Raw genomic sequence first — 10,809 nt, forward strand, 5'->3', positions numbered from 1 at the left:
CGAGTTAATATTGCTGTGACATTTATAAGGACTGTTCTGAGAAGAAAGTAATAAAGATAAGGGGGAATTCAGTTAATGGAGTGCTGATTACCATCTTAATTATGTATTTCTTCTCATTACATCTGATAGGATGCGAACGCTTGCTGTTTATTTTCTGTCTGTGAAAGCTATGCCCAGTGCAAATTCAGATTTCTGCCGTGAGGATAACTCTGGGAGAAATGTTTCCAGCCTCCACATCCAGCAAGTGGGAGGTGAGGGGACCCGTAAATATCAGCAAACGCTGCTCCAGGCTTCACGATGCGGAGTATGACCCAGCTGCAAGTCAGTCAGACACAGCAAGACAATAACTGTGCTCAGAGGAAGCCATCAAAGACTTCCAGAAGAAACCTGCTCTGAGATGAAAGAGAAAATTACTATGGTAATCAACTTTCCTAAGAGAAAAGGAAAGCGATTTCGCTTTGGGAAAATTTCCAGTGTTGAAGAAAGGGGGGAGAAGGCGGGGAGGGAACACGATAAGGTCTCGCACGTTCAAGCTGATTGTTCACATCTAACAAAAATAGCCCCAGCGTGTTCCCATTGTCCTGCAGCTGCTGGCTTCATCACGCTCATTGTGCCTTTCCTCGTGGCGGAGCAGCGCGGTTGCCCAGTTTCCTCGCCTTCGTTTCCTAACGAGACCCACGGCGAACTGTAGGAAAAGCCAGCAGCACTTCAGAACAACGCCTTTCGCTGGGGCCGTCCAAAAACCCAGGCTGGTGTCTCACAGCACAGCAATTTCAGGTAAGTGCCAGCGCAGGTAGCTGGGTCCTGTCCTGAATCAGGATCCCATCACTTGCATATATATACATAGAGAGAGATAGATATATATATATATAATTTTTTTTTTTTTTTTTAAAGTCCTGGGGTACAACATTGGCATTTACGTGTACTTCAGGCTTGCTCATTAGGTGACAGGAGAAGCTTCCTGCACTCCAGGCCAAAAGATCTTAATCTTGAGAAAAGAACGCGCACAAATATGTGAACATTGTGTTTAAAAGGTCTCCCTCACCTCCATGTATTTAACAGCAAGTGTTAAGTCCCTCAGGAAACATTCTTCTATATGCAAGCAGGTTTTGGATAAAAAGCAAAGAGTGGGGGGTGTTCCTCCTCCTCCTTTTACTGGCCCTGAAGCCGTTTAAGCTGAAATATCAAACTGACCTGATGTGGCAGGATTGGTTGTACAACAAGCCTGCCCAGGCCTTATGGAAATAAGCCGTAGAAATCAAATTATCATTTGCAAGAGTGGTATTTTCTGCATACAGAAGTTAAACATCTTAGCAGCATAACTGAACACTATAAGATGGTTGAAAAGATTCCTATGAATATTTTGGAGTCTATTAAACCATCTTTAGCTGAATTTTTCTCTTTCATTCCATCCCCAGGAAATTACAGAATGCTTTCCTATAGAGAACTTACAGAGACCAGTATTTTTCATCAATGCCCTTCTTCCAGCATGGATTCAAGATGCAAGTCCTTCTCACATCCCATGAAACTTTTCCTTTAAGGACCATTTTGTTCTTCAAGAAGTTCCATTTATGCAGAAATAATTTCAGAAGTTTCAAACAGAACCAATAGAGGCAAAGATTTGCTCTTTCAAATGTTTTGTTGTTGTTGTTGTTATTCTTTACTATTTGTCAATACCTTAATTCTTCCACTGGATAAAATCCACTTGAACAAAATCCTGTGGGTGAAACAGAATTAATTTCTGTCGAGAGGTGCTGGATAAGAAGTCCAGACAGCTATGAACCTGTCTCAAAGCTATTGTGAACCCTTCTGCCCCTATATTTCATCAAAAAGTGGCCTTTCAAGAGCAAATTGCTGGCACCCAGATGTAGAGGAGCCCTGCACATGGACAAAAGAAAAAAAGCTGTCTGAGAATAATCAGCAAAGGGAAGAGCACCTGTAAAAGCATCCTCAGTAAAAAAAAAAAGTTTTTCCAGCCCCGATCCTGCCTTGGCAATCAATCTTCTTCCTGGACGAGGGACTTGTTAGCCCTGGAAATCCAGCCAGAGAGATAAGCTACACTTGGGTTCACCTTACCCTCTGCCAGATATTCAGTCTCAAAAACACTTAGTGCTCAACAATTCTTAATCCAAGTGTCAGCCTTCTCCTCTCTCCTCCGCTCAAATATTTCACGTAGCTCGGAGTGAGGAAAATCTTTGCAGGCATTTCCAGAGCTGCTCACAGCCCTCGCCACAGACTTTTCCTGCTCTGGGTTTTACTGTGAGCACTTGACCCTTGAAACATTTATTTGGACTTTTTAATGACACATCAAGCCTCTAAGAAAAATTTAGAGGTTGGATAAATGCTTCTTGCATTTTAAATAACAAAATAGGAGAAAGGATAATATAATGACCAGTCCGTGAATTATCCATGACTTCAGGCAACACCTCATGCAAAGCTCATTCAAGTACCTGGAACCCACAAATTAATCAGGGTCTTAAAATTGCTGATAGGCTCTATTCAGAGTCTCTTTTTACTGTAGCTCGACCTAAATTCTCCAGTAGTCACCAAAATACATAATTTGACCAGAGTGAACATAAAATAAGCTTACTTCAAATGCTGCTACTAATGCTGACATGTATTTTGTGAATAGCAGCTTTTCTAATATTTCTGTTTAACATCATAACAATATAATAATTGTCCTGTATCAAGCCCCTTGAATTTGTAATTCCAGAGTAAAGCTGAAATTAGAAAAACTGCATTAATTAGATAACAGAGAAAAAAAAAGTAATTGTCATATCTACCTCATCAGCTATATGATTGTTTCAAACATGCAATACCTCATTAAGTTGATTTAAGAACAATAGAGATCTATTTATATTGATTAACTGTGAGAAAAAAAGATGACATTAAATAAATGGCAGGTCAGTTCCTACTGCATAAAAAGTGAACTGTGACGAATGTTTAGGCAAAGCATTTTCTTCCGAGTTTGTCAAAGCCCAGCTGAAGAAGAAAGCAAATTTGTTCAATAGGCAATCCCTGTTGATCTTGGGAGATGAGAATATAAGAGCAAAGATCAGGTGTGCAAATTAATAGGGCCTGTGGTTAAGTCCTGATGTGCGTAGAGAGATGACATCCAGAGAAGTAATCCAGTATGACCTCCTCCTAATCACTTCTTTCTTGGATACTCCTTGGACTAAATTGTGCATTTACTGTCCCTAAAAACCTCTAAATCCTTGCAGATATTTTTCATTACTATGGTAACTCTTTTGAGAGGAGCTGGTGATACAATCAGAGACAACCGCCACTGGGCAAACTAAATCAACCACCGTTTTATTAGTTTTATTGGCTCCTTCTTACTCACACACAGAGCTAAACAGGAAAACCGAGTCTGCTTGCTCCCTAGCCAGAGGCGGTCTGCACCTCGAGTTGGATAGGCTTTGTGTAACGAGGGGGACTGGGCTTTATATCCCACCAAAACCGGTCACATCAGCTGTCTAAAAAGTATCAAGTCCTCCAATAGACCACAATTTATTTAGTTCTCCTGCTACATCTTAGTCCTCAGCCATGCCAGGGTAAGCCTAAATAGGGCTGTGCTTCAGATTCCCAGCTAGCTCTGCCTGAGCTGAGCTGAGTACTGGAAGCAGCTTTTGTGTGGGAAAGGTCCACGTCTGGATGTGCGCACAGCTGCCCTATTGCGGCACCTTGCTCTTATGCCTCCTTCAGGCTTAGGAAATGAAATCGGGAAGCTTCAGAGTGAGCTTCGAGGAAGACATCCCTTCTTCATGCTCCTATGGCTCGGCAATTACAAAAACTCTCTTTGGAGATCAAAAAGGGGGCTTTAAAATTTCTTAAGCCAGCAGGAGATTTGAACAACATACTCCCTGTATGTCCAAAATGCTTTCAAGCAGGAGTTACCACAAGCACCCGTCACATTTTCCAAGACAAGACTGTAGCACTCTCTGAAGGACCACGGAGAAAAAAAGCCCTGTCCTCAGCGGAGGTGAGCAGCTGCTGGCCTTCCTCACAGCCCCGAGAAACACGCTGGAAACAAGAGATATTCCAGACCTTTAAAAAAACCCCGACAAACTATTGGCTTTCCCAAGGACTACCCTGTGCAGCGTTGCTGTAATATTTTGCATCAGGACCATAGCTCAGGCAGGCTGACATCTGATTGTTCACTTCTTACTTTTATTCGCCACTTTTCCTTCTTTCCTTGTTCGCATGCATGAGCGTTTAAAAATAACTTCCCAGTTCTTAGACAGGATACCTCCTGATACCTTAAAGAGTACCATTAGTCCATAGGCAGAAGTCTGAGAAACATCTCAAATAAGATTCCCAGCTCTGATGGCTATTGATTCACCCCGAGACACAAAGCACCTATCCTGTCCTAGGCACCCAGATTTCTCTCCCTGGGACCTCAGAGTCAAGCACTGCAATGCCTCAAGGCATTTAGGCTGTTTCTTTGCTCCAGTTGTAAGACCATCACAAAAGAGTTTTCAGTCCAAAAAACATACCGGTATTATTTCTGCTTCCCCCAAGAGCATCAGAACTTTCTCAGGCGTGTTTTGGAGGGATTAAGTACACCTGTCCCGACAAGAATTTGATGATGTTCTGAAATACTATAAATGCATCGGGGAACCACGCTACTGATGCTCTCCTTGCCAGCAGCACGTCATCTCTTCATATCCTATAATAACCAATAAAACTCCTGCGCTTCCTTTTTGGGACTGAATCGAGAATTTTGGCCAGAGAGAGGCAGTCTCCCATTCTTCTGCAGACTGCTAAATAAAGCCAAACCAGACATGCAGACTTCTGCAAAGACTCACACAGCTGTAGTCATGCTTCCTATCAACAAAGATGTTTTACCAACCAGTTTTCCCTCCAGGTCTGCTGCAGATCCCTGTGATTACCAGTGCCACCTCCTGGTACCAAAACATATTGAGATCCAGCCACGCAGGAATGGTAGGACGAAGAAACACAAAATATCCCAATCCGGACTTCCTGCTCGATTTTTGTTGATCTCTACAGACTTTTATAAACAGCTACTTATTTTACAGATAATCAAAAAGTTGAATGTTCTTGTAGTTATAAATGAATGAAAGGGCAGGGGAGCTGTCAAAGGCAAGAGGTTACAACGGGCTTTCCTTTCCAGGATATCCATAAAGAAGCTGACCCCAAACCAGAAATATGCTTATCAAACCAGATGAAGCTGAGCAAGAGAAATCTTGGGAGTTTAAAGTTTTATCCAGAAATGTTTGCATTCATTGCAGGATTGAGGAAATTCTTGCAGCATTTATGAATCTTGGATACAAAACCTGATATTTTGACTGAAGATTTGAAACCGCGGTTTTTCCGTGTCCCCACAGCTCAGATATACAATTTGCACTGATTTATCCAGGAAAATGACAGGGTGAGGACAGAGCTGCTGACAGGATGCAGAACAGGACTCTGCACAGGGCTCTGCCAATTTTCTTTCTCGCAGTGACCAAAGATGTGCTGTTTCTTCCCATAGCAAGTCAGGTGTTGTCCTCAGGTACTGTCTGCTTCAGTGTCCTTATCACCCTCAAGCAAAAACCCTTCGGTCAGTTATTCCTGAGCCCCTCCAGGGCCATCGCTCACCTCCTGGTCTGGGTCACATTTTCCCAGCCTGTTTACAGAAACCAGCTCCTTAAAGTGCAGGTGAGAGAGAAAATTGACATAACCATTAAAGCAAATGATCTCAAAAGCTGAAGAACAGGATCTATTTTTTCAGTGATACCTTCCCATCTCACACAGAGCCTCACGGTAAGAAAAATCGCAGCCTTGGGTCTGAAAAAGCAGGGGTCCGATCCCTGTGCCCCCATATTAAAGACATTTTTGCTAGTGCTGGGGTACCAAAAGGGCCTAAAAGGCAGCCGAGCAGGCAACCTCTCTCCAGGAGAGGGCAATGAAACACGGCTGAACTTGGCAAGGAAGGGGCCAGTGCACCCGGACCTGCTCCGCAACCAACACAAACGTTGACCTTGGTGGCACAAACCCAAGGCAGGTTCAACAGGAGGAGTCGCGAGTGGGGCTTCACATGTCTCAAGTGCTGTAAAGTGATTTGTGTCACCATTTCCTAGGAAAAACGTTATGCAACTGCTCACTTGCTCTCTGTCCACAGAGAGGAGAAAAAAAAAAAACCAGAAATGTCATTAGGAGGCGGTGTTCACTTACACTTAGGTTAATAGGTCTCATTTGTTCTGCCTGCGTGGAGGGAGGCAGAACCGATGGAAAAACTTGTAATTCTCCTTTATAATTAAGATAATGTGGTGCGCCGGCCTTCAATCATATTTTTGGATGCCGCAGTGTCCGTGACACATCTTGGAGAGACGGCAGCTGTGATTAAACATTTTTGATAACCCATAAATATAACATTAGTTGCCTCAGTTAGGTTTCTGATAACATCATTCATTCCAGATCATTCAATTAGTGCAGACAAAGGGGCTCTTTCCAGGAGACATAATGTCATTGTCTCTGGAAAGGAATGTACTTCCCAATGACTGTTTATCACTCTGTAATTACAGTGCTGTAGCAGCCATGCTCTATATTACAAGGAGTCCTTTTTGTGCCCAAGGATCCAGCAGTTCTTTGTTTTAATTTATTTTCCTCTTAAATACCTCCCGCTATTTAAGCAATAATTCCCTGTAAATCAATTGTTAGCAGCAGTTAATGACTGGTTGGTTAATTAATAGCTGAAAGCAAAGCTGAGGGTGTTCGCCGTGCTAACAAACCAGCAGACGTTAACCGTGGGATTATTGCCAACGTACCCTACAATCAATGACTTCTCGCAGCAGCGGGGTAGCCTACATATCATTTAAAGAAGGGACTGGCTGGGTGGCAGTAGGTGGTAGCGTCAGGAAAAATATTCACCAACTTGTGGGTTGAGCCACATGCCCCTAAGCAGGCAGCGGGGTGACAGCGTTGGTGCAAACGCAGCTGGGTTGGAGGGTCTGGGGCCTCAAGTCCCCACTGATTTTTGGGGAGATGCTCATGCATTTCAGCTACTGAAATCAGGAGCTGCACCCTTGCCAGCAACATGACAAAAGAAAAGTACCTCGGGTCTTTGCCTGTGTCCGGATCTGACTCTTCAGAGTCCTTCAGGGTGCCTGCGTTCTGCTGGAGAGCTGCATTAAGGTGTTTTTAATGCAACAGTCTGCTCTGCTGCTCTCTCCAAGGGACAGGTTCTCAGATAATCTCTTTTCACAACATTCTCAATTAATATTTATATAACCCTGTTTTGTCTCTTATCTTCCATGAAATTAGGTTTCAAGTGATGCTGCCATAGAGAAAGAAGGAGAGTCTAAAGCAGGCAGTAATTGATGCTCACAAAGAGAGTATGTGTAATGGACCAGCTGGCTTATTATGAACTAAAATACTGCAGTATCTTCAATACAGAGAATGGCATCGGAGAACAAATGTTGACATTTTCATGGTGAGCAATGCAAGACCATCAAATCAAACAATTTCTGGCGTATAGTCAAAGAAGTGTTAAAATGCAAACTCAAGCGATAAGAACATTTTTGCATTTCTTTTTCCCCCTGAGTAGAAATGCGCAGCTGTAGGAAACCTCATGGCGTGAGTTCCCTGCACGGACACGGAGCCAGGGGTTCCCAGCAGGCACCGGCTGACTTCTCTTAAGGAAAAAGATAAAGACCCACCAAGGAACATCCTTGCATGACTGCACCAGCTCTTCTCACCCTGACATCAAGCGGTAAATCAGGATAATTTCTACTTGCTATCCTCTCCACAACCAAAGAGAACAATTGCTCACTGTCTCATTTACAACCACCACCTCTACACAGGACATCTGCTGCCACGTTACTCTCTCAGACTTCTCTTTCCTGAAGGGAACAATCCCAATTCCTTCAACATCCCCCCGCTATTTGTGCTTGCTAGTGCCCTACATTCTGACTGCTCCCCAGATTTTCTCCATTTTCTCTTCATCTGCAGGAAAAGGTGGCACCCGCTACTGGATTCAGATCCTCAAATCTTTTACAAACATGCTGCTGCTGTCTGGTTAATTTTTCGCCCCATATAAAGTCTCTGCATCTCTCCTTCCCAGACACAGCACTTTGGACTATTCCTGATAGAATTTCATTTAAATATTTGGGAACCGTTTCTCCAAGCTGTAAAAATCATTTCAAATCCAGATCCTGGCCTCCTAGGGCTTCCAGCATCTCCTAATTGTGTCATCCACATATTGCGTTTGTTTGCTTGTTCCATTGTTAATAAAAAAAATATTTGATAGAACTGGGTATAAGACGAACTGCTGAATGACCTACTCGAAACATCCTCCCTGACAGTGATCCAGCGCTAGCTGTTGCTGCAGAGCTGTTTTTCAACAGGCTATGCACCTACCCTGTTGTAATTATAGCTATACCATATTCCTTAGTCTGTCATATATGTCAAAAAGTGTCACTAAAAATCAAGCACTATTGCATTTGCTGCTTCCTTTTTATTCACTAGACATGCTGCCGTGACAAAGGAGGGAATTAGATTGATTTGACATCAACTGTTCTCGACAAACCTGTTTTCCTTTCTTTTTTTTTTCCCTTTTTTTTCCTTCATCACCATATCAGCTGGCTACTTGCAAAATGACTGTTTAATGATTTGTTCCTGAATCTTTTAAGGACTTAAGTTAGATTGACAGGTCTGTAATTCCCTGGGTCCTCCTTTTCCCCCTCTTTAAAATATAATACAGTGTTTGCCCTTCTCTTGTCTTCAGGGACCTCCTCTCTGTGAGTTCTTAAAGATAATCACTAATGGTTCAACGATTGCTTCAGACAGCGTCTTAAGTACTCTGGGGTGAATTCCATCAGGCCCTGCTGACTGGTGTCCATCCATCTTATCTAAATATTCTTTAGTCTATTCCCCTCCCCTTCCAGTCTGTACTTCTGCCTCCTTGCGAAGAAAGTTTAAACAACTGGTTTGTGTCCCCTGGTGACTGCTAAACCTAATAATTCAGAGCAATTTTCTTCAATATATCCTTTAATATTTACCAAGGATTATATTTCTATTCTCTGTATTACAATTCTAAAAAAAATAAGCTCATCAACCCCTATCCACCAGCTGCTAAACTGAGATACTGCTACTGCTCCCAAGGACAGATTCACGGCTGAGGGTGGAGCGGAAAGAGGAAACTAAAACATGCAGTTTTTTCATTCGGAGCTTCAACATCCACTGACAGACCTGTGCTGATCGCAGCAACAGAGGTTTCCATTTCTTCCTGAGCTCTTCCTAAATTATAACTCGCACCTTTGTATCTGAGAGCGCACCGGCGGCAGCGCCTGTGAGCCGAGCAATCCCTGTAATGAACAACTGTGGTACTTTGCATTTGGGAAACTGCTAGGGCTGTTGTCTACACGTGCTCTAAATTCCAGCATGCTAAGTACATGTTGGGTTTTGTTGTGGTTGGTTTGGGTTTTTTGGTGTTGGTTTTTTTTTTTTTTATTTGTTGGGGGAGGGGGGCGGGGAGGGGTGTGTTTGGTTTTGTGTGGTGTTTTTTTATTATTATTATTAATAAATCATCAAGATCTGCCAAAAGGCACGGCAGGTTTTCCATGTGAGTACTGTGTAGAGATCCGCTTCCTTTGCTCTGTCAGCTGCCTGATGGTGTAGTACCCAGAGGGAAGGTCACTCAGGTTTCCACCTGCGATAGCCACACAGAACAATCTTTACTGCTGTCTTTACTAAAGTCTTTCTTTGCCGAACTTTCTCCTTAATAATGCACAATCATTACAGAGCTGAGTGACAGTGCTCGCATGCAAAGGCTTTCACTAAAGCAGGGTGTTCGTACAGTCAGCACTCTCGGGTTTGTTTTCATTATCAGTTTGAGAGCTTTCTGCCAGAATAAAAGATATTTCATGACAGCAATTAGTTTTTAGAAGTTTGTAGGTTTAAGCCCCAGCCCATCCCTAACAAGTCAAAACGATTGCAAGAAATCAGCTTTTAAATGAAGAGCACTTGGCTCAAAGTGAGCTTGAGAAGAAGCTAGCAAGAAGCAGGAGAAACCTGGCGAACCAGCAAAGATGCTCTCCCAGTCCTCCCTATCTCCTCCATGTGCCCAAGTCTTGCAACGCACACTTTGTTTGACCCTGCTAAGCCTGGATGACCAGGCAGTGTGGTTCGTGGCTTGAAACCCTGATCGCAATTCTCATAGGAGGATTTACCCAGAGTGACGCTGATATTTGTGACTCATCTGCAAGTATCCTCTTCACCTGATGCCAGATGCCAAGAGTATGTTAGGGTACGGGTTTGCTCACTTCCTTGCCTTCTCTGTGTCTAGATGAATATCTGAGATTTATCCTCAAGCCCTTTTACTTTTCAGTTTCATGTGTGTGCTTAAGGCTTTAAGCTCAAGGTCCAGCTATGCCAAAGTCTGAAGTTCAGTGTATTACTACCAGCAATTGCCACTCGTTTCTGAAACAAAGTAGCCCCCAAAAAAATCTAGGACAAAACTCGTGGTGGCTCAGAATAAGCATTCTCATTTGAAGGGATCTGTCTCTGGAAATGCGTATTTGGAAGACATAGGTAAAATAAAAATTTAATCCTCATTCCAAAAAGCTTTTCCTTTACAGAAAGAATTACACTGACATTTGAAATGAGAGCTGGTTTGAGAATTGTTGAACTACTTTTTTAATCAAAAAAGTATGGTGAATCAAAACTGACCCTTTTTGCAGTAACATATTGGTTTTGGTGAAACTCTCACTGGCAGCATTGCTGAGGTCTAAAACAGAAATTACATGAAATTCAAGAAGGGGAGAGGTGCATCACAGAGCTGGCAATTGCTGATCGGAAGGACATTCA

General features: G+C 42.9%; 1 long non-coding RNA gene across 1 annotated transcript; it reads left to right on the forward strand.

Annotated features, from left to right (window-relative positions):
- The first annotated feature begins 632 nt into the window (after nt 1-632).
- On the forward strand, nt 633-8,243 carry LOC135988633 (uncharacterized). The gene is made up of 3 exons (XR_010606180.1): nt 633-777; nt 7,267-7,435; nt 7,550-8,243. It is a non-coding gene; the product is annotated as an uncharacterized LOC135988633 (long non-coding RNA).
- The last annotated feature ends 2,566 nt before the right edge of the window (nt 8,244-10,809 follow it).

Source organism: Caloenas nicobarica, chromosome 4 (genome assembly GCF_036013445.1).
Source record: "Caloenas nicobarica isolate bCalNic1 chromosome 4, bCalNic1.hap1, whole genome shotgun sequence".
Taxonomy (NCBI): domain Eukaryota; kingdom Metazoa; phylum Chordata; class Aves; order Columbiformes; family Columbidae; genus Caloenas; species Caloenas nicobarica.